This window comes from Canis aureus, chromosome 24 (genome assembly GCF_053574225.1).
Source record: "Canis aureus isolate CA01 chromosome 24, VMU_Caureus_v.1.0, whole genome shotgun sequence".
NCBI classification, from domain to species: Eukaryota; Metazoa; Chordata; class Mammalia; order Carnivora; family Canidae; genus Canis; species Canis aureus.
This window is the reverse complement of record NC_135634.1, coordinates 25,532,323-25,557,824: the sequence shown is the minus strand read 5'-3', so window position 1 is coordinate 25,557,824 and position 25,502 is coordinate 25,532,323. Positions and strand designations below refer to the sequence as shown.

At 34.7% G+C, this 25,502-nt stretch overlaps 1 long non-coding RNA gene across 1 annotated transcript in view; it reads right to left on the bottom strand.

Moving 5' to 3' along the window:
- Positions 1-222: 222 nt before the first annotated feature.
- Positions 223-25,502, bottom strand: part of LOC144295919 (uncharacterized) — a 67,831-nt gene continuing 42,551 nt past the window's right edge. Inside the window, exon 3 of the long non-coding RNA XR_013363058.1 lies at positions 223-512. This is a non-coding gene — a long non-coding RNA (uncharacterized LOC144295919). The remainder of the gene's footprint in view (positions 513-25,502) is intronic.

The window sequence follows — 25,502 nt, the reverse complement described above, 5'->3', positions numbered from 1 at the left end:
ATTTCTTTAACTTCATTTGATCTGGGAGATCCCCTCAGCTTTTCTTTGTCTTTTAATGACACTGACATTTTTTTTAATTTATTTTTTATTGGTGTTCAATTTACCAACATACAGAATAACCCCCAGTGCCCGTCACCCATTCACTCCCACCCCCCCGCCCTCCTCCCCTTCTACCACCCCTAGTTCGTTTCCCAGAGTTAGCAGTCTTTACGTTCTGTCTCCCTTTCTGATATTTCCCACACATTTCTTCTCCCTTCCCTTATATTCCCTTTCACTATTATTTATATTCCCCAAATGAATGAGAACATATAATGTTTGTCCTTCTCCGACTGACTTACTTCACTCAGCATAATACCCTCCAGTTCCATCCACGTTGAAGCAAATGGTGGGTATTTGTCATTTCTAATAGCTGAGTAATATTCCATTGTATACATAAACCACATCTTCTTTATCCATTCATCTTTCGATGGACACCGAGGCTCCTTCCACAGACATTTTTGAAGAACAGTCCCCTATTTTAAAAAATAGAATGCTTTCATTTTTTGTCTATGTGTCTTCACGATTAGACTGAAGTTACATTTTGTGGCCTCTGCTGAAATATTACACAGAAAAAGCTGTAGTCTTCTTGGGGCACTGTGTCCATCTGCCTCTGGCTGGTGTTGTTAACTTTGATCACCCTGTCAGAGTGTTGTCTGGTGTCTCCATTGGATAGGTATTATTTTTCTTACCTGCAAGTAATAGCGATTTGTGGGACACACTTTCAGGTCCATGCAAATGCCCTGCTTTTCCTCAAAACTCTCCTCTTGATTTAGCTCCCATGAGTGTTTTTTTGCCTGAACCAGTCTTTATACTATGTTGGGTGCAAAATGATGATTCTCCACCTCTGTTATTGTCTCCACATTTACCAGGTAACACTCAATAATCTACTAGAGGCAAGTGAGCTCCTTAGATTAGTTCTCTACTTTCCTTCAGTGTGATTATTGATTCATTTGAACTATATTCTATCTAGTTCATTTACTTCTATTTGCTTTACTGTTAGGAACTCCCTTCTCATTCTTACCGATTTAATTTTACTTTTCGATTATTACATTAACAACCTTTCAGAGAGCCAAAATTTATAAAACTCAGAGAAGTGTCACTTCTTTTCATAGTCCCTCTCATTTCCCCCCATACGTTATAGGTAATCAACTTAATTTTTTTTTTGCTGATTTACCCTTTCCGTGTGTGGGTCTTTTTTTTTCTTAATGTAAAGATAAGATATACGTGTGTGTGTTTTCTCATTTTCCCTTCATTCTTACTCCAAAAGTAGCGTGCATACATACATGTTATTTTGCATTTGTATTTTTTACTTGAAGTATCTCTTAGAAATCACTACATATAAATTCATTTTTAAAGCAACTGCAAAGTGCTGCATTGAGTGTTTGTTATATAGGTGATTGAACCAACTCCTATGTGTAGATATTTAGGTAATTTCCAATATTTTTGTAATTGCAATTGCTGTAGTGAATAATCTTTAATTTTTAAAATATTTTATTTATTTATTTATTTATTTATTTATTTATTTATTTATTTATTTAAAGGAAAGTGAGAGTGAGAGAACAGAAGTAGGGAGAGCAACAGAGAGAGGGACGGAGGGAGAGGCAGAAGCATGCCACTTGATGCCAAGATCCTGGGGATCATGATCTCAGCGGAAAGCAGACGCTTAACTGACCGAGCCTCTCAAGTGCTCCGTAGTGAATACCTTGCATATATATATATATTTTTCTTCTTCTTCTTCATATGGCTAGAATATGTCTTTTTGGTAAACCCCTACAATATTAAATGAATAAGTAGTTTTGTTAGATGCTGCTAAATATCGTTCTAGAAGGATTGTGCCACTTTGCATTCCCACCAGCAATGTTTGAGAATGTCAGTTTCTCAACATCATCATCAGAAAAGTGTGTTATCAAGCTTTGATTTTTTTTTCTTTTGTGAACCTGATAGGTAGGGAATAGTATTTATCTGTAATTTAGTTTGAGTTTCTCTTGGAAACTCAAGAGAAGGTAATAACTTTTCATATGTTTAAAGGTAATTTTTATATGTCTTGTGACTTGTTTGTTCATGTTGCTGGATTTGTTCTACAGGATTCTTCAATTTTTATAATTTCTTAGAATAACAGGGAAATTAACTTCTCTGTGGTATTTTTGCAAATATCTTTCCCAGTTCATCATTTGTTTTTTAAGTGTTGCTTATGATATTTGCATTTTGTGTGGTAATTATTTTTTTTGTCTGTTTTTCTGTTTTGTTTTGGTCTTGGTTTTTGGTTTTTTGCTATATAATTGTTTAATTTCTCTAGTACAACTTAACATTCCTTTTTATTGCATCTGGACTTTTATTCATAATCAGAAATTCCTTTTAGTCAGGTTAGAGAAGAATTTATGTACTTTCTTGTTTAATGCCTGTATGTGTGTGCTGTGTATTTGGAGTTCTCTAGTCGATTTGGGGTTTATTCTTGTCTACAATGAAAGAAATTAGATCTTATTTTATTTTTCCCCAGATGGTCATCCAATTCTTCCAATATATTTATTAAAAACAAAACAAAACAACCCTGGTCTCAGTGATTAGAGAGCAACCTATTTATCATGCACTGGATTTCTGTGTATAGTAGGATTATTTCTGGATTTTCTATTCTATGCTGTTGGTTATCTAGTCATACCCCAATATCATACTGTATCAAATACAGATACTTTGTAGTATGTTTTATTATCGCATAGACCTCCTTCTTCCTTTCAGTTTTTCTAGTTAGTCTTCTATATTTATTGTTTCACATGAACTTAAATACAAACTTATCTAGCTCTGTAAAAAACAAAAGGCCTTTGGTATTTTTATTAGGATCAAATTTATAAGTTAACTAACAGAGAACTGGCATCTTAATATTGAGACATCCAATCCTAGAACAAGGAATGTCTTTCATATCTTCTAGAATATTTTGCTTTCAATAGTATTTTATGGTTTTCTCTATGTAGGATTAGAATGTTTCTCATTAAGTTTACTTCTAAGCATTTTTTTGTCATTGTTATTATAGATAATACATGGGGTTTTCCTAGCCATTAAAAAGATAACATTTTAAGGTCCTGGAAATTATCTTTTATTTCAGTTTCTTCATCACTCACTATTGGAAGCCATGCCTTGCATAGCTAAAATCATGCACTTTAGCTCCAAATTACATAAATGTTTGTTTTCTTGTGGCTTTCATGTCTGTAAAATCTTCTCATTCATCTGCATTTTTTCTTTAATTTGCATTTTTAATGTTCTGAAATAGACAATTTCTCAGGAAGTATATTAAACAACTTAAAATTTAAGTGATTATTTCAATAGCATAATAAACCTGCTTTCTGTAGAGCCTTGTATTACTTGTTTCTGAATTTTAGCAAACTGTCCCTGGCACTCCCTGCCAAATTGTGAATCACAGCCAAAATAAAATACTCAGATAAGTTAATATGGGCAAAGAATATTTTTATTTTCCCTAAGAGCAGGACCAAGTTACTATTTATCAGTTATGTACAAAGTGTTCTGCAGAAACCCTTGTTTCCTGGCATCATATTTCTTATTTATTCCAGTGATTTATATAGCTCAGTACCCTGCACAGATTGCCTGTTTTTAAAAATCTGTCTCTTCTATAATTTTATTTGGATATGTTTAACTGTAAAAAGATGTTTATATTTCTATTTCTCCATTTATTTGCTGACTTATCACAAATAACTGAAAACTGTCAAACACAGGAGACTGAGGTAGAAAGGGCAGACTCATTCTGCAGACTTGGATCAATCATGAGCTCCTATGATAATCACTTTGGTGAACTCAAAGGAATTATTTCACCTCTTTGATTCTGTGTCTGACTTGGTAAAATAAAGGGATTGGCTTGAAAAAGACAAAGTTCTGATTGTAAAATGATATGCTCCTAATTAGGATGATAGAGTGAGCATGTTTATGACTGATTAAATTCTCCCTTTTGCTATTGTGACAAAAATCACATACAGATACAGCTGTTAATAAATTTATCAAATCATTCTAATAAGAATGGGTGAATTGGCCATGTTTCATGATCTATTAAGATTTATAGGGCAGATTTAACAAATGATTTACCTTGGTGTACAATAGTGGATGACCATCTCTACTGGCCCCTCTTCCTTATACATACACACTCACATGACTAAGCTTACTTTCTTTGACCAACAAAACAAGGTCAAACAAAACCTATTTCAGTTGACATGTGGAAAATCTAGTTTTCTCAGATAAAGTATTAATTCCAATGCTATATAATATACTATTCAGTTAAGAAAATCTACCCTTTATTATTAAACAAGTCTGTTTAAAAGAATGATGTTGTTTTAAAGGATGGAATAGCAAATAGCTCTTTATTGATATATTAACTTCTTCTGAAGTGTATAATATATTTGGAAGAATTAATATATTCTGAATTCTTAATATATTAATTCTTCCAAATAAACTTCTGAACTTCTTCACACTTTTCTGAAAGGAGATTCCTTTCAATGATTAGCATCATTCATAATTAATCACAATTGTGAGCCTCAAGGTGTGAGAGACACTGGTGGTAGCATTCAAGCAAGTGGTAGCATTCAAGCAAATGTTATCATACGAGTCAGGTCATGTTTGCACAGGCTAAACTAAAAGAATAATCAGCCTTTCCCAAAACACAGTGCCCTGTCACAGGAAAGAATCATCTCTGATCACTATCTGATCTTATTTCAGAGCACCAGACATTGCAGATTACCGGAGAGATAGTTTATTTTTTTCCCATAAGTCCTATTGCCAGAATTTAAAACCCAAATTGGATTATTAAAACATCACAGCAAAATCCTGTTGCTGTACATTTTGAAAGGAAAAACAACAAATAGAAAAAGTAACTACATGGAGGGCTCTTACTTCTCCTTCTCTACATTAAATATTGATTTGTCTATGTTCCCACATAGAAATAGAAAATAATGCTAAGGTTGTAGTTGTACTATATCCCTAAGAATTAGCTACATGAATTTAAGAAAGTTTTTAACTTTTTGCTAACTTTGACTGTGAGAAACACATTCATTGGTGTCTAAACGTAAGGCAGGTTGTATCACTAACATGAAAAGCAGCACTTTACCATTGGCATTTAGAATTTTGACCAAAGTTATATGCCCATAACACTGTCTCATCCTGGGAAGAATGACCACAGGCCACCAAGTATTTAAATCTGCAATGCACAGACAGGCTATCTGCACTTATCTGGTGATACAGCATAGCACCAACAAAATATGCAAACCCCGAATGAATGGATTGGTCTTTATCTGGACATTTGGTGGTGTTTATTATAGCCCACTGTGGCATAAGAGGCTTCCAAAAAATTCTGTCTGAACTTTAAGCTTTCCTAGGTTCAGCTAAGGAAGGTGCAGGATTTCCATTTGGGTTCCATTTTAATGACATTTTTGTGTCTCAAAAGTACGAAAACAGGAAACTTTTCTGGGAAGGAACGTATTTGACTGGGAGAATTTGTCTTTTTGCTGTCACAATCTTCAGCTACCATTCAGCTAAATGTTGTTTGGAATAATATGGCCTTAATGCCCCTATCTCCTGCTGAATTGCTCAGACGGGGAGGAGATTAGAGTGGAGAGAGGTGCCGGTATTATCTGTGCGAGTGCTCCAGGGGTCACACTACACTAACAAGGCCGCCCCAGTCAGGGTGACACAACCCAGCTGCTGACTCGCAGGGCCCCCGACGTCAGAAGGTTCCACTTAAAGCGGGGCTGTGTCTCCAGAGATCGCGTATTCTAACTCGGTTTTTTTCCACCTCTAAAAAAGTGACTAGCTCATCATTTTTGTCCTCAATTTTTAGGAAGGATCGACATGTGAAACCACTTACCTGTTTAACCCTCTGAACTTAAAGAAAACATGAAATGCTACTTAAAATACCTAAAGCCAGGTTCTGCTTTCCCCAACTTCTAGTAGTAGTACCCTAATGAGCCATTTAACAAGAAGGTAAATATCAAATATATATTTCTGACGTCCACACACTCTCAGCCAGGAGATTTGATGTGACTGTATTTTACAAATGGCTCCTTTTTTATTTAACATGTAAAGTCACACTGTGCACACAGAGCACTGCCTTTGTATTTAATCTTCAGAACTCTCGGTACTTTTTTCAAAAAATTTTTTTCTCTTAAGAAAAATACTTCCTTTTCTTTTATCAGGGAGTCTTTATTCCTGGTAACCACTTTTCTTTCTTTTTTTAAGATGGGAGGTACATTCTCAGCCTTGTTTGGCACAGGGCTTCTTCTGGAAGCCTAGCCCACTGCCAGAGTAGCTCTCTTTGGTTTTCTTCCTTGTTTGGGGAGGGGGTGTCAGTCTTGAGGTCACCGGAACTCAGAAACTGGATGCTAATTTAGCCAGTAGAGGGAGATAGCGCTATCTCACAGCTTCACGTGGCACAACTGAAGGACATACTCATTTTTTTTTTTTTGTATAATATTGATTCTTAATACTCTATGAATATTAAATTTTTGTTCATTATTTTTCCTGTAAAAGTAAAGAAGTAAAAGAAACCATCTCTGCCCTTTGAGGAGGACACTAAGTCAGGAGAAGTTGACTGGTTTTCAAACTAGCTTTGGAAGAGTGAATCATTTTTGAAAGACAGATAATGTTTATAATTATGTTCTTTGGAATACCATAATTTTAAAAAATGGTTGAAACAGACTGATATCTATACAAGGCCGAAAGTGTGTGTGTGGTGGGGAGCATTCCTTCCCCACTCAGCTCAAAGGAGACATCAGATTTGAGTACTTGTTGTATGTTTGGTATTTAAATGGTCTTGCCACATTAATATATGACATCAATTTCTCCTCATCAGCGAATGCACTTGCAATGGGGAGAAAAGGCAATGAAAGCGTTTTTGGTGCCCTATTTTTTTCATTTATCAGCATTTGTAATTATAGTTAAGTGCTTCCAAAATAAGGTCTCAATCTATGAAAGGTCTTGCGTTTATACGATGCTTTTAACTTTCCAAAGTGTTTTTATATGTACCATCTCATTTTAAAGTAGATTTGACACAGCTCCCATCTATTAAGGAAGTGACCCTTTAAACCCAAGAACACTCTGGAATTTTTTTAGCCATACTTATCTCGGCTACCATTATAAAACTTAATGAAAGTAATGGTCATACTAAAACTTCCATAATCAATATAAAATTTATCTGAGATTTCCAAAAAGCCATTACAGTATTTTTTAACGTACAGAAAGCTTTTACATTTTGATTTCAATGAATGTGAAGTTATCTGTTGTTTGTGTTAAGGGTAATACTGTCAAGAATTTTATTATGACCACCACCGTGGAGAATTCTGTAGCAATAACATGTTTTGTGAGTGTGTCCAGGCTTGTCCATAAAATAATAGGAGGTTTGAGATGTCTTTTTTAAGAGATATTTTTTAGAATATGATAAACCCTAATCCCTGAAGACTTGTATGTGTCCTTTTGGAAATCTGTGCTCCCTCCATGGAGTCTTAAGAAAAGAGGATAGTCAAACACTGTTTTCAATGGTCTCAATTGCAGTAGCTAGGAAACTGGTAAGTCTATTCTGGTTCTGGTCCATCTTTTGGAGTCACAAGGGCATTTAGGGAAAGGCCAGCAGGGATATGAAACCCATCGAAGTTGTTCATTCAATTCCGAACAACCATTCAAATGTGTGTGAATGAGCAAACACACATTAAGTAGCAAAGCTTGAGAAATGAGGGTCTAGTCCATCAACATCAATTCCTGCAGCTGAGCTAAAATTTCCTGGGGAAATATTTTTTCCCCAACCTCGAGCCAACTTGGCGATAAAAAACATTATTATCATCTCCTGAAACTAAATTAGCAGGAATCTGGGTTGTTTCCTTGATCCTTCCACACGCTGTCATTTAATTCATGATTGGATCCTTTTCCCAAGACTGTCACTCTTATAAATTACATACAGAAAAACTTATTTGTGAGGCTTTGTGTGGTTAATGTGCAGACAAACTCATGTTCTTTTTTTTTTTTTTTTTTCTAATTTGGGAAAGAAAACGAGCAATATGAATTGGTTGGAAATTGGTTTAGTTTGGAGTTAGTGGCCTTTGCCACACATTGAGTCTTTATCATAGTGTAAGAGAGGAAAGGATTTTAACAGCTTTTGCTTTTTACATTTTACACCTATTTGGACATTCTTTATTGGTTGAACTTAAGAAAATAACAGATTTTGAAAGAAAAGTGGAGTATTTCGTGTAAGTAATCATCTCAAAAATATACTTTTTAAAATATTTACACTTTTTATTTACTGTGCTTTCATGTCAAAATTGACATATTTGGAAGTTATCAAATTATGCTTATTTTATTATTATTTTAACTGTTAAAGCCAGCTATAATCATATCCTGCATGTCTCTATAAGTACCTACCTCATAGGGCTTTTATAAGGATTTAATACAACACATAAAAACAATCAAGTCACATACAGAAGTTCTCAATTACTATTACTATGATAATTTTATTAAACATATTCAAGTCTTCTTTAGGGTTCACTACAACCTGAGACATAAACACAAAATAGAAAAAGACTGATCTATACAAATTACCCAGATATACTGTTGGAAATTACCAAATTCTTTGGTATTTTTTTACTTTAACAAAGGTTATAAACTTAAAAATAATTATATGCAAATAGTTTTGGGATATTACATTGCCTTTTTCATATATTTAAGTTTCTAAATCCCTATAAACCTAAAGTAAGTATTTATGTTTTACTGAGCTGAGAAAACTGGGGCAAATAGGGAGGAAATTAGTTGTTTAATTTCACGAATAGGTTAGTCTCAGAACAGCAATAAACATAAAATCTCCCAATTTCAGGTCTCTGCTTCCTTCCATAGCTCATTCAATATTCAATTCCTAGTCTTTGGGCTTCGCAACATTAATTACTATTATGAGATTGATTTCTTACATCCTGTTAAGTATTTACAAGGTGGTGTTTTAAATGGGAAGGCAGATGCCTGAGGTTATACATTTATTTTTCCCTATAGTTCACTCAAAAATACTTATTGAGCATTTACTATAGTCTAGGTGCTATACAAGGTACAGACAATAAAACAGACAGAAGCATCTACTGTCCTGGAGCTTACCTTCTGGAGGTGGGGAGGAGAAGGAGGAGCCAAGAGAATAAACACTAGGTAAAATGCATAATACGTTAGAAGGTGCTAAAGATGAAAATAAAACAGGAAGAGAAGCTAAGGCGTTCAGGTGGTAGAAGAGATGCAGTTTTAAACAGGGTGGCCAGGTAAGGTGTTGCCAAGATGGGGTCATTGGAAGCAAGATAAAGGTAGGGGGGGTGAGTCTTGGGGAGAGCTGGAGGAAGAAAGTACTAGACTGAAGGGGCACAAATGCCCCGAAGTGGAACTATGCAGGCTGTGTTTGGAGCCAGGTGGTCCACTGCATGAGTAAGAGCTGAGCTCAAGAAATAGCAGAACCAACCCATGTGCTTACTCAGACTGAGGTGGGAAGTTTTGGGGAGGTTAAGAGCAGAAAAATGCCCTGGTCCAATGTGAATTTTAACACCATCATTGACTGAGATGCGGGTAGATTTACAGAGACCAGAGCAGAAGCAGTAACAATAGTTGCAGGTGATGGATGGTGGGCCTTCCAGCAGTGCAGTGGTGGTTAGCAGTGGAGATGATAAGTAACTGGAGACCAAATATAATTTGCAAATATACGCTTGTGGCAGAGAATACTGGCTGTCCTCCTGCATCTGTTCTCTCTTTCCGGGGCATAAGGCTGAATAGCTACTTTCTTGAACTTTTATCCAACAAAGAACTAACTTCTGAGGTCTTAAGCCTCTATTTTGTGGTCTTATTAGGGCAGCTCTCAGCCTCTGTCCTAATAGGAGTTCATAGGATTTGCTGATGGATCACATGTAAATGTGGGAGAATGAAAGGAATCCAGAATAACTACAAAGATTTAGACCTGAGCTCAGGTAGGAAGAAATTACCATTTACTGAGATGCAGCTAACTTTGGGAAGGAAGGACAGTTTTGGCAAAATCAAAAACATAATTTGGGGCATGGTGCATTGAAGATGTCTGTTAAGCATACCTTTAAAAAATAATGTTTCATTAGCCTAACTAATGCTTTTTAGAAACTAAATTGAGTGCAGAAAGTATTGTGAAAACTAAGAAGATTTTTTTTTCCAAGGGGTTCACAGCTTAATAGAAGTCATTTAATGGGCAGAGTGTCAGATAAAAATTACTCCCCACATTAGGAATTTCTAGAGAGAAACTCATTCAATTTCTAATGGTAGTGATTTTATTACTTAACCCACTTCATATGAATCATTCTGTTAGAATTCCTTTATGATTGTAGTGAGCCTAAAATACAAGTATTTGTCAAATGTATACAAATAGCATATTGCCTCTCTCTTTTAATGTACAAGCTGATTTTAACTGACCAGATGATCTTACTTTTGTATAACTGATTATAAAGGGGTGTTTTTTAAAAATAAAAATTTTGAATAGTTTCAGTCTAATCCAAAGAGATGATGTTGCTGTTTGCCGTGTTTCCCATCTTTGTCTTCTCTACGACTGACCACACCCAATTAATAATAAAGTGAAGGCTGGATGTCAAGAGGCAACACAAGGACACTAAGGAAAATGTTTCTAACCACTTTAGAATCACCTCCTTTTATGTCTATTAATCTTGTTTCAGGTATATTCTTTGTCTTTTCTCACTGAACAGAATTCTCTCGAAGTCCAAGACCACCATCTAGGCCGACTCCCTCGTACTTTAAACCTTGTTTTGAGGTTAGACATAGCAATGCTCAGTAAATACTTGTTGGTTGAATGATTATTAAATCTGCAAATTCCTTTCCTAAATTGGCCATTATTTTCTGGGAAAATTTCTCATGATGGTTATGAATAAATAAATACATAAATAACATATTTTTCCTATGTATACAATATTTAGGTTAAGACCTAAAATAACGACTCAAATAAAATTAGATGAGCCTAAGACTGTTATTTCATTGTTAATGTCATTACTCCAGGGATGGCTATCAGAAGCTGAAAGCTAACTCGGTGCACCATTTCAACTATTTTAACGTTCCAACTTTCTACTGACATCTTCCTTCACTGGGGAATTTTTAGAGAATGTGCTACTCATTCCATCTTGGGTGTTTTTTTCTTGTGCCTTGACCCAGAGGTATTTTTCACTGTGTTATGGGTTAGCTGGAAACAAAATTGTTTTGGATCAGAAATCTGCATGGTCTGGAAGCATGGCATGATTAAACTCGAGTCCTTTTAGCCAGGAAGATTTTAATAGCTTTAGTACAATGGCTCTCAACAGAAAGAACACAATGCCAGAATTTCACTCTGTTCTTCCCTTCCCCCATTCATCTGCTTCATGGAACTTTTGTTGTCGATGTTGTTGTTTTTATCCCAAGAAGGAAAGAAATTTATTATTTCCCACAGGGAGCTTTTGGTTAAAGTTTCTCTTATCTCATTCCAAATCCAGCTGGTTGAACTCAGTGGTGCTGTCACAAACATTTCATTATCCTTATATACCTATTTGTCTAATGACTTTAAAATGTGAAATATTGCCATTTTCCATGAACTGGCATTGGACTTTAGCCCAATGTATGCATTATGAAAAAATTTTTATATTTGCACTTTCCTGGGAACTTTCTTTGTTTCCTTGCGTTATTAATACTTATGCAAGTTTCTTCTGTTTAGCAGAAATATTATATTCTGAGCAATTAAAAAAATAAAATTAACTTTGCATTTTAACAAATATTGTAATGGAAAAAAAATAAACTTCATGCTTGTGAAGAGTAATTTGGTAATGTTTTCCATAATTTTCTATCAATAAGCCACTTACTACTTACTACCACAGAAAAATACAAGACTGTGATGATGTGACAAAATGTATAAATGTGTATATATTTATGATCTTAGTATACATATGTAGGCTTGTATATGAATGTGTGTGTATATAAGTATAATAACGAATTTTCACCATGACCTTAAATCATAGTCTATTCAAAATAACATGGTGAACAAATCATTAAGAATTCATTTAAAAAATGAAAGCATATGTCAACAAATTTTGTATGAAATCATAAGAGGTTATCTGAGTAAATGAAGAGATTGGAGATGGATAGGACTACATAGGAGATGTTTTGAATTTTGCAAATGGAAGTCAGTTTGAAAGAGTTAGTTCCTTGTGAATGAGCTCCAAACACAAAATAATTAGGAGGGCTAAAGATACTTACATAAAATTCCATAATTTTCCTGTACCTGGATAGTGGAGATTAATGTTTCTAAATACGAATGTGCTTCAAGATTCTTAGAGAAATTTTTAAAAATACATTTCTAGTATCTAGCCCTGCCCACGCCCCACCACCCCAAAAAATTCTCATTCCATGAGTCAAGGAAAGTGCTAGTGTAGATCTAGGTGCTTCTCACTTATGGGCTGGCTTGGGAATCATTGAACTGAGGATATTAACCAGAACTTGTATTTTTTTTGTCAGCACTTTTTCTTCTCTTTTCACATTTCACAATGTGTCTTATATAGTTTACCTCCCTCCTGCTTGTATGTTCACTGAGGATAGAGCTGGATATTTCTAATCATAGTATCCCCTATAGTACCTAGCACAATTTTTAGTAAACAGTGGACATTTAAAAAATAAGTTGAATTGAATTCAACTTATTTGAATACCATCATTCATTTTGGTGCATCTTGATATTTCCTGCTCACTTATCACTTGACCCCCAATCCCTGAATTCAGACCACTATTCAGTTGTTTTTCCAAGGCAAGTTGAGTATAAAGTGAGTTGTTTGCCAAACCACTACTTAGAGAATTGCTACAGAAGAAACAACAAAGCCTTGTTTGAAGATGTTTTAATATCATCATGATTGATTTGTTTCTTTTTCTGAATAAAAATAATTAGGTTGGGCAAATCTGGATATACTTAGGGAAATGGAGTACTTGAAAATGAGGTCTTGGAAAGTGCAGGATGTGTGGTCACTAAGCTCCAAGTGCATGCAGGTGAGTTCATCTTCCATCATACACATACATGCAGAGTCCGAAGGATTTTTTTTTTAATACTATGAATATAACCTCCCTTAAAGCAACAATGAAAAATCTGCTTCTGTTTTATAACAGATTCTGTAACCAAAAGTGTTTTGGAAAATTTGTATTATCTGTATAATGCTCATCTAAAAGTAGTAAAGTAATATTAGAATACCAAAATTATTGACAAAATATTTTCATTTTGGAGACAACTAAAGTATAATTTTAGGAGTTATTTTTTAATCTCTTATTTATAAAAACAAGGAAAATTACATGGAAAAATATTTCATCTTTAACATGTAAATTACATTACCCTTAAGGGGTCTTCATAGTAAATAAAACCAAATTTTATTAACATCCTTGGGGAAAATGTAAAATGTAATGGAAGTACAGCTCTAAATTAGTTTGCATAATTGTGCGCTTTTGGTAAAATAAAAAAATATTTTTAGAAACATTAAGAATGCCAAATCAAAAGTATTTTCAAGACATAAACACCTGAAATTATACTGTCATATCACCATGGTCTGTCTTAATCTCACAAAACATTGAGGTAGACTAATCATGTGAATGACTCCAGTAAACATTGCCGTATATTTTTTTTCAACTTAAAACTTACTATAAAACTTATGGGGGAGGGGAAGAACGTGGTAATTTTAAACATGCTCACCTCAGCTCAAGTCTGGTTTAGGAAATGTAGCATTTCTTTGATTTTTAATTGTTCTTGTATTACTTGTGAATGTGACCACATGACTATAGTTTATGCTATTATGTTGTCAGGCTTCTGATAATGGGAAGGAATGTTTGTTTAGACTGTGTAGCTCTTCACTTTAATTCACTCTGGCTCCAGTGTGACATGTTAAAACTGCTATCAATGGAAAATCCAAATTTCCCAGAAAGACTTAAAACAACAGCAACCCCTGTGAACCAAAATTATCTCCTATTGAGGCTAATTACCTTAGTACACTTAGGAAAGTACTGCTGTAGGAAATCTGTTGCCTTGGAGTCTCTCCTCTTCTGTAAAGTGCTTTTAGTTGATACAAAGTCGTATATTTGCTGATTACTCTATTGCATCTTTTACTACTGGTGTAGGTGTGAGGAGAAACAAGAGACTGAAGTGACATATTATGCCATTAACAAACATATTACATAATATATGCCAATTTCTCATGCTTTTAAAACCTGTGCTTAGAGAATTGAGCCCACTAGGATGTGAGTTTTAAGTAAAAAAGAATTGGAAAGTTTAAAATATTAGGTAAAAAGTAGAATTACTAAATTAAAAAATTTGCTAATCCTGAAAACTTATGTATAGCAAATAACTTACATATGGTTTGATAAATAAACAAGTTGTGTTTCCTTATGTTTTCCTGTCGTTTTGAGCATACTATTACCATTACCTCAAAAAAAGACCACTTCTATAGGCATATTATTCCATGTATAAAATGATAGTTATTCTATCTGTCACTTACAAAAACAACCACAAAATGAAATATTCAGACTCCAAATTAAAAAGGTACTTCTTGGTAATTCTGTAAAAGTATATTGTTTACTTGAAATTGAGTGCAATTGAAATCAACATTAAGTGGATATTTAAACCAATTATTTCTGGATTCCAGACAGAAATATTTTTTACTCTTCACTTACCATTATACTTACTTCCAATAATGGTTGTAAATTGGGCAAACAGAATCTGCCCAATATGTCCATTCATACCCCAGATATGTCACCTATAGCCATAATATAGGGGTTTTGTTTGTTAGGTTTGATTTGTTAATTTTGCTATATACTCTAGGATTACAATTATTAAATAAATAAAATTTCTGTAATTACAAATGGGATTGTAAACACATGGACAAACATGAGAACTGAACTTGAGTGGCCATACATGGTTATAACATGGTCATATACACAATCCATATAGTAATATTTTAGATTATCATTGAAGCATAAAAACAAAATTACATTTTCTTTCAGACAACTCAATGATGCTACTTTGAGGTAAAACATCTAATATAGGTGCTTAATGAATGGTGACTATCAAAGTCTTTGGTTTACAGTACTCCACTTGATACATGAATTTTGTTATTACTTATATTCTAATAATATATATCGACTTATAATTTGCTTTTGGCATTAAGTTTATATGATCACAATAAAAAACTTATTAAAATAAGTAGCTCTTGGGGCACCTGGGTGCTCAGTGATTGAGCATCTGTCTTTGGCTCAAGGCATGATCCTGGGGTCCTGGGATTGAGTCCCACATTGGGCTCCGCACAGGGAGTCCACTTCTCCCTCTGCCTGTGTCTCTGCCTCTATCTGTGTCTTTTATGAATAAACAAATAAAATCTTAAAAAAAGGAAATTCCTTTTAAAAAAGAAAATAAGTAGCCATTATGGTGAAAGGAAGCAAAGTTATAACAGTGCTTTTCAAAGATTTAGAACAAATAAGTTAGAATGTTTTAAATTACTTAATGAAGATAGTATATCCATAGCAGACACTATGGGTAGAAATATAAAATACTAGTAACCAAACACAATCAGAATGTGGAAAGTAGAGTCAGCTTGTGGAACTCCTAAATTGTCTGCCATACCTCTCCCACATTTTTTCCTTGAAAATGAAAAAGTAGAAGCTATTGAAATTCTTTTGCAAAGCCTATCTTTGTCTAAGTGTAGGCTGTGTCCAAAGTGATTTTAGCCTCGTTCTTCTACTTTATGTTCTACAATCAGTCACTGGTGTTTGGGAAGCTGGTCTTGTTCTCCCATATGGGATTTCTTTCAGAATAATATTTGCAAAATTCCTCCCCTAAGGCCTTTATGAGGAGAGGTATGGGTAGTAAGACTGGTTTTCATCTGCTCATGTCTTGACTGTGCAGAATGAATATGTTCAAGAGTCATATACATGTGTGTCTTATTTCTTTAACATACTTGAATGAAGGATCAACTTCATAAAGAATAACTCCCTACATTTATTGGTGCATGGAAATTACCTCCTTGGGATGCCTGGTTGGCATCTTCCTTTGGCTCAGGGTGTGATCCTGGAGTCCCGGATCGAGTCCCACGTGGGTCTTCCTGCATGGAGCCTGCTTCTCCCTCTGCCTATGTCTCTGCCATGTGTGTCTTTCATTAATAAATAAAATATTTTTTAAAAAAAGAAAATGACCTCCAAACCTAGCAATTTAAAACAATAAACATTTATCATATTATACAGTTTCTATGAGGTCAGAATTCCAAGGACAGATCAACTAGGTGTCTGACTAATGTCCTGTTTTAGGTTTCTCATGAGGCTGCAGCTAAGGTGTCAGCTAGGATTGCAGTATCTAAAGGCTTGACTGGGGCTGAGGCATCTGTTTCCAAGGTTGCTTACACTTACCGGCAAGTATTAGTTGTTGGTAGAGACCACAGTTCTTCTTCCTGTGGGCTTTTCCATAGAGCTATTTAAGTATCCTTGCTGTATGGCTGGTTTCCAGAATGGTAAAATCCAATAGAGAGGGAAGTGGATGCTTCAATGTCCATTATGTCAAGTTAGAAGTTACCCTGTCATTTCCATAATGCTTTATTGGTTACACAAGTCAGCTCTATTTAAAGTAAAAGAGACTGAACAACTATCCATTACCAGAAGCTAAGAATCATTGGGGAGCATTAAGGAGGTTGGTTAGCACACTTCCCTGTGTGACAAAGGCTTTCTTCCATGGAGACTCCAAAATCTAGACTTAAGGCAAAAGTATTAAGAAACCTGGCCTCTTATTTAAGTCACATTCTCCAATCTACTCTTCTAGTAAGTTGGCTAGTATTTTGATACTGAAACTTGTATCTGTTTCTTAAGTAGTTCCTTTCAGAAGGGTGGGCATATGAGTTCAATTTCACAATTAGCTTCCAATCACCCTTACCATGTATCTTTTTTCCTTTTAAGATTTTATTATTTATTCACGAGAGACACAGAGAGAGAGAGGCAGAGACACAGGTAGAGGGAAACGTAGGCTTCCTATGGGGAGCCTGATGAGGGACTTGATCCCAGGATCCCGGGATCACCACCTGAGCCAAAGGCAGATACTCAACCACTGAGCCACCCAGGCGCCCTCTTTTTTTTTTAAGATTTATTTATTTATTTTATAGAGAGCAAGCATGCAAGCAGCGAGAGGAACAGAGGGAGAGAAAGAGAGAGAATCCTTAAGCTGACTCCTTGCTGATCAAGCAGCCTGATGGAGGGCTCAATCCCAGGACCCTAAGATCATGACCTGAGCTAAAATCAAGAGCTGGTCACTTACCTGACTGAGCCACACCAGTACCCATGGCTTATCTTGATTTTTGCCTCTATCCTTTCAATTTGTATTCCCACTGCCACTCATCTTACATCAGGCCTCCATTATCTTTTTGAGTGACTTTGAAAATAGCCCTTTAAGTCATTTTCCTTCCTTTGATGCTTGATGTTAGTGGTCTATTTTCTATACCAGCACTGTCCAACAGAACTTTCCATAACAATGGAAATGTTCTCTGTGTGCCTTGTCCCTATGTGTCTGAGCACTTGAAATGTGACTACTGCATCTCAGGAACTGAATTTTTAATTTTGTTTAACCTCAATTAATTTAAATTTAAATTTGAATAGCCAGATGTGGCTTGTTACCACCATATTGGAGGATGTAGTTTGTTTTTCTCAAACATAGATCTGATTATGCCATATTCTTGCTTGAAATACTTCTATGATTTTTCATTGCCTATGAGGTACAAGTCCAAACTCATTTGCATAGCATTTAGGGTCTTTACCAATTGCCTCCAAAGGTAGCAGTCACCTCTTACTGTAGCCATATCAGATTGCTCATAATTCTTCAAATCTTTCATGTATTTTCATGGCTCCATTTCTTTGCTTATGCTGTTATACAGCCTGAAGTATCTATTCCCTACTTTTCTTCCTAAAAATACTACCAGCTTTTTAAAACCACCTCAACTCCTCTCAATTTTCCCTAATACTCTAAATAACACACTCCCACATTAAATTGTTTACTTTTCTATGCTCTTGTGTCATATTTATATTTTTATATTATATTTTTAATATTATATTCATTGTATACTGAGTCATGTTAGAATTGTGCAAAGCTTATCTGTAAGCTACACACAGGCTTATCTATCTATCTATCTATCTATCAATTATCTATCTATCATCTATCTATATATTAAGGCTTACTTACAATTTGTTTTCCTCAGTGACTATCACTTGGTATATTCTGACCAAATCAGATATTCAGGTTAAATTTTATTTATCATTTCACCATTGCTACATAGAAGAGTTCCAGGCAACAGAATCATTTTGCACATGAAATATGGCTAGCTTTTGGCTCCTAGAAATCTCTACTTGGACATGTAGCTGTGTAACACACTCAGGATTGGCTTTCTTCTCCCGACTCAGTTCCATGGCATAGGATTGGGGGCAGGAGCAGGGGTATCTTTATAATTGGCTTGGACATGGGAACAAAACAGCAGCATCCAGGTTTTAAAAGGCTCCACTTTTGAGTCACTGCTTTCATTCCTACATCACAGGAAGCACCCTCCCTAACTTTTGCTGCTTGTAGAAACAAGCTGCATGAGCATTTCAAATTCAGTATATGTGGGCTATCTTTTCCTTCTTGTTTTATTTAGCAATTAAACATGTGGTCAGAATGCAAAGTAATGGTAGCAAATGTTAGGGGTAAATTTGGTTTAATATTGATTACCTGAAATATTTGTGTTGTGATAAATGGCATTTCTAAAGTTTAAATATTTTATTTTCTAAAGATGCCAGCTACTGGAATGCCTGAGTGGCTCAGTGGTTGGGCATCTGCCTTGGTCTCAGGGCATGATCCCAGGATCCGGGATCAAGAGCTGCATTGGGCTCTCTGCAGGGAGCCTGCTTCTCCCTCTGCCTGTGTCTCTGCCTCTCTCTGTGTGTCTCTCATGAGTAAATAAATAAATATTAAAAAAAATAAAGATGCCAACTACTGAACTAGATGGGATGAGCACTGGGTGTTATACTATACTTTGGCTAATTGAATTTAAATAAAATATTTTTAAAAGGATGCCAACTATTGAAAAGGAAAAATATCAGAATTATTACATATATACATTTCCTTCAGTATACTACTTAAAGCAATTGGAGATGACAACACATGTAAAGAACCTAGAACTATCCCCACTTCTCTATGACCAGCTTGAGTTCCTAATGCCCTTGTGATCTTCCAGAGAGACATTCCATTTTACTCACATCTTGTTTGGGCACATGGCTCCTCTGACTGATTATTCACTGACTCATGGACTTTCCTCACAGACATACACCATCATACATTATGATAGGGCACTTGGAAATATGGTTACTATTTGAAAATCTTTTAGAACAATTCTCTTTGTGGATGCCTGTGGTATTTAACTTCCTGGATAAATATGTTCAAAATAAGGCTTATGGGAGTATAGCTCAGTGTGAAACCATTCCACATGGGGTAATAGTTTCATTATGAGACCAGTTTTTCCTCCTCTGATTTTAGAAACAGCCTTTTGTCTTGCTTATCTTTTTCCCCTCACATTTTATCACAGGCAAAGAGGCTGGATGGTACCTTCAACACACTGCTTGGACATTTCTTAGACAGATTACAAATTCATTTTCTATTGTTCAAGTTACCACAGGTAGTAGTGTTGCCAAACTTTCTCCTGCTACATACAAAACTAGGCTTACTTTTCCCCAACTTTGAGTTATGTTTTTCTTACTTTTTTTATACACCCTCACAATAGTCTGCTTGAAGCCCTAACATTCTCTTTGAGGACCTACAGACTTCATCAACAGTCATCTTGATGACCTTCTAACTTCCGCCCACCACACAGTCCTAAAGTCAATTTTGTTCTAGGTTTCTGTTAAAACAGCCCCCTGTTGTATTTTTCAAGCCATCTAAACAGCCACACGTAGGAGCTTTGTGATGTTAATGAATACCCGACTACAGAATAATTTGTTTAAATGTGCTTATTAACTCTGAAAGTTTATGTTTTCCTCCTTCTTTTCCAATGACTTAAAGAGATTAGTGTATTCATTTTATTTCTCCTCTCCTTGCCTTAATGCTGGAAAACGTGTTTATATTTGACTTTTATGTTTTGAAGCATTTCTTGGAGTTAAAACTTTTAATTCTTTTTGCCTCTTTACTAATTAGTATTTGAATCATATAAAAGAAAAAGTATTGGTTTGCCTTTTCAGCATTTTCCTGCACAAATATTCCCCTATTTTTACTTTCTATGAAAATAAACAAAATAAATAATAATAAACAAGTACCTTAGGAGTTCCCCTAAATGTTTATGAATTCCCCATGAAATGTCCATTAAAATAATAGTTGATTTCTCCAAAAAGTGCTACCCCTTGTCTTGTTTCTACATTGAGAGAATAGAATTCATCTGCCCAATTATCAGGCATATGATGAAAGTATAAAATAAAGTCTTTTTACTTTACATAAGCTAATAATCTATAAGAAGTTTCTGGAAAAACTTAAACTTACCGATTTAGTAATTAATTTATGTTTCTAACACGGCAACTACTTATGAGCAAGTTTTTAAAATGAAAGTTTCAAAATGGTTTGATATCACCAAGTAAATTGAACAAATTCAAAATGTAAATATCTCATGCTGTATTATCAATACAGCATGCTTCTTCCTGCTTCCTGCTTCATCCTGCTTCCTGCTTCTTCCTGCTTCCTGCTTCTTAAATAGTATCAATAGAGAGTACACAAATTATAATCTTTTAATCAATTTTAGAGATAAAAGGAAGAAGAAAAGACACTCATGTATTTCAGTGTCATCAATATATGATTTTATTAATATGATTTTTTTAATATACATGATTTTATTTTATGTTTATGGAATCTTATGTTAAAAGACTCTCCTTCCCTCAAGGCCTTAATAAGACAGTGAGGACTTTTCTCATTATATGTATTCCATCTGAATCCCTTATCCAGTAAGTATTTAATATTTCTATAAGAATAATAACTGGAAACAAAATATCACCTATAATATGATCTTCATTGATTGATTCTATGTTGACTTCAAATACTTTTATTTGCTTCTATCCTGATGATTATCTGTTACTTTATAACAAATGACATTCAGACTTGGGCACTTAGGGATCCCCGGGTGGCGCAGCGGTTTGGCGCCTGCCTTTGGCCCAGGGTGCGATCCTGGAGACCCGGGATCGAATCCCACGTCAGGCTCCCGGTGCATGGAGCCTGCTTCTCCTTCTGCCTGTGTCTCTGCCTCTCTCTCTCTCTCTCTGTGTGATTATCATAAATAATAAATAAGAAAAAAAGAAAACTTGGGCACTTAAAACAGTTTTATTCTGTTTACAATTTCATGTGTAGCTCATCTCTGTTCCTTATGAGACTGGTACAGCTCAATAGGGCTGGAGAATCCACTTCCAAACTGTTCACTTTAATGGCTAGTCAACTGGTTCTGGCTGATGGTCACAAGCTCAGTTGGGGCTATTGTCTGGGACCTTGGCTTCTCTCCATGTTGGCCACTCCTACAGTAGCCAGGCTCCTAGAGCAAATGTTCCAAGAGGCCTGGGCAGAAGCTATAAGTCCTTTATGACCTATGGTCCCAGAAGTCTCACTTGTGTTGCACTCTATTTTTTGAAGCAAGTCTTATCAAGCTTAGCCCAAATAAAGGGGAGGGGATTTAACTCTGCTTCTCAATGAGAAGTGGAGAAAGAAAATGTGCAATCATCCTTAATCTATGACAACTGCAGAAAACAAAAATGTATTAGATGAGGACTAGAAGAAAATCTTTTTACTAAATTGGAGGATAAATATTCCTTGAACATGTCTTTAATGCCTATCTTTTTATTCACTGCTTCTACTATTTATTCTTTATGTCCTAGTAATAACTGCATGTTTGCATTAAGTTCGTCTTCCTGCTTCTATTATCTTTCCCACTAATATATCTTAAATGTTACTCTTGGATAACACTTCTCACAACACTGCATTCCTCTGTTGTTTTGTTTTGTTTTGTTTTGTTTTGTTTTGTTTTGTTTTGTTTTGTTTTGTGACTCCTAAGGCTTATGGGACAGAAGCCAACTACCCGGATTTAGGATATAGAAATTATCATATTATAAAATTATTTAAAGTCCTCCAAATCTGATCAGAACTTGATTTCCTTTTTATGTCTATTTCCCATTATTTCCCTAGACTTTTTTCTTATTCAAGCAAGGAGCTCTTCACATCAACTTACCATACAGGTTCTTCTTAGTCTGGTCATTGTATCTTTACTCATTCTAGTAACTGAAATGTTCTTACTCTGTCCAGGTTAAACCCCTCTTGACCATGGAGACTTTCCCAAACGGTACAGAAATATTAATTCTCTTTTCTAAATTTTCAATACACCATCCTCTCAGCTACCTTCAACATTGAATTCTCATAAATAAACATTATTCATGGAAGCATACATTATCTATTTAACAAATTGGAAGGTCTTTGACAACAGGTACCACTGCCTTTTTTCTTTCTTTCTTTATTTTCTTTCTTTCTTTCTTTCTTTCTTTCTTTCTTTCTTTCTTTCTTTCTCTTTCCTCTTTTTTTTTTTTTTTGCATTCTACATTTAAATTAGTTTTTGGTGCATGATAGAGACTTAATAAGTACTTGTTGAATTGAATGTATAGTTTTTCTTTTCTAATTCTTTTATACCCAGCTAGAGTACCTGTATAGTATTTCTAATTTAGAAGTTTAAATACCCAGTTGTAACAGTTAAAATCAGTTTCTGTTCCATTGAAAATAAATGTTAACAATATAATAATGAAACTTAGGCACAGATACCATCTGAACAGAACAATGCAGTATGACAAAATATTTTTATGACTACAAAGACATGTTAACAATGTTTATCTCCTACTTTAAGTGCACTCAAAGGTAACATGAACTTATATTTTCTATTTTTTTACATTATTATTAAATAAAAATAATTTACTTTCACAATTGACTTTCACACAGAAATTTAGTTGTCTCATTAATGTGGTAGTGTTATAGAAATATTTCCATAATTCAGTGATAAAAGAATAGTCTGAATAAGCACAAAGTGTAAAAAATAAAGGGAAGACAATTTTAAGATACCTATAGATAAGTCAAAAAAGTTAGATAAGAATCTATTCATTTTGATATGCTCTAAATATTTAAAAATCTGTTTCCTACAATGCAATGATTGCCTTTTCTCAGTTGCTTTGTATTTTAGTTAAAATATATAATTGTTTAATTTTATAAATTGCTTGCCAAGCAATCCTGTATAAACATATACATTAAACCATGAAACCTTTTCATAAATACAATTGTAAAGCTATGTGCATGTCCAAATACTTTAGAAAAGATTCTTTTTTCTTCCTTTCTGGAATTTTCAATGTGCCTTGTTAGCAAAACTTCAAAGTAGAAACATGATTTTGCATCTGGCACATCATAAATAACTGTGCTGGCTGCCAGATTTCCCACTGATTGAGTTTATGCTAACTCAGTAATCTGTTTTAGTTAACTAAACCACACTTTGAGTCATCATTCCTTTAAGAGACAGAAACTGTAATGGGGAAATAAATGATGTGCCACAATTAAAAAAATGATGTCACCCATTTTTACTACATTAGTATCTAAATTTCCTATGTTGTGAATTCACAGATTTCAGTTGATATGGGATTTCATTTTGACTAAGATAGTTAATTTGAAATTGTAGTCAAAGTGAAAACTGAAAACTTAAAACCAGAAGTAGGAAATAAAGCAGACTATGGCAATTACTTCCATGAACATCATCTGAGAGAATATTTTATACATATTTATATTAGATTTATATTTATGTGAAAAAGCTAGTAAAGCTACTAAATCTATTTGATTTAGCTCTAGAAAGCCCAAAATAACATATTCACTCATAATACACACCTCTCTGATTATGAAGCTTTAGTAAGTGATGTTATTGGATTCTAAGTCACACACACCATAACAAGAGCATTATGCTTTCCCTATGCTTTCTTCTAGTTTTTTAGGTAATTTCATGACCTAGCTTGAAGTTGTTTTATTTCTAATATGTTTTACCAAAACTATGTAAAGAGATAATAGTAATGTCATTAATTTAGAGTGTATTTCTCTAATTAATAGTGCATTAACTTATATTGTATGTGATTTTGTTTTAAAGAAAAATTAAACTTTTTTCTACAAAGATGAATAATTATCATTTGAAGATTGAACTATTTAAATTTTCTGTAAGAAAGTAAAACGAGATTTCTTACAAAATAGTTGTTTTTAAAGAAACCACATTTCCCATAGATCTACATGAAAAGATTAACAACTCCCTTGGCATCCCACATAACCAAAAGCAAAGAAAGGCTCTGAAAGGAGAGGGGAGAAATATGATCCAAACTCTTTTGTACAATATGTGTGAGAATTTAGATCCAAGATATACTATCACCCTTCCGGGGAAAGAACATTATCAACAAAGGAACAGTCATCAAAGCTTCTGAATTTGAAAGTACACGAAGTTCTTCAGTCATAGAGAGAGAAGACTTGAGTATAAGTCTCTTCTAAACTCTAATACAACTCTTTCATGTATTATAAGGCAGACATAATTCCAAAAATGAGGAATATTGATAGGACTGCAGAGCCTCCAACATGGAAACCTAACACATTCCATGACTGTATTCTGCTACCAGTAGGAGCCGTTTATAACATGAGCCAAATGGGGCAACTGGAAAAAGCTCCATCTCAAGATGCAAGTACTACATGCCACAACACATATGTGGCCTTTTTCCGTCTCTTTTATTTTTCTCCCCAGGAATTAAAAGTAAAGCTAATGACAGCATTGAGAGAAGTAAAAAGGAAGCCAGAGACAGAAAAAGTAGAACCCTGGGAGTTTACCAGGATCTGTCATGATTTTTTCCCCTACTATTGTCCCAGATATGGATCACAGATGTGCTGAATCATAGTTATCCAAGACATGGTGGGCAGATTAATTATTTGAATGGCAGATGATAGACTGAAGGAAAAGGAGGAAGGATAATTCCCTTTGACTTCTGAGTAGAGAAACACTATGCACAACTACTACATAAGAATAATGCAATGACAGGCTGTATAATATTAGTTTCAGGTGTAGAATTTAGTGATTCAACACTTACATTCAACATCCAGTGCTCATCACAACAAGTGCCCTCCTTAATACCCATCACCTATTTAACCCACCTCTGCCCACTTCCCTTCGGTAAATATCAGTTTGTCTAGTTGGAATTTAAATAAAAAATAATTTTATGAGAAGAATAATGCCATGAATTGCTATGGCTGTCCTCTTACACAAAAATCAGTGTCTAACTCTAAATGCTCTTTATTGCACTGAGTTCTAGTGATTTGGAAGTAGTCCACATATAAAACTAGCCAAGATCTATGAATTAAGCAAAAA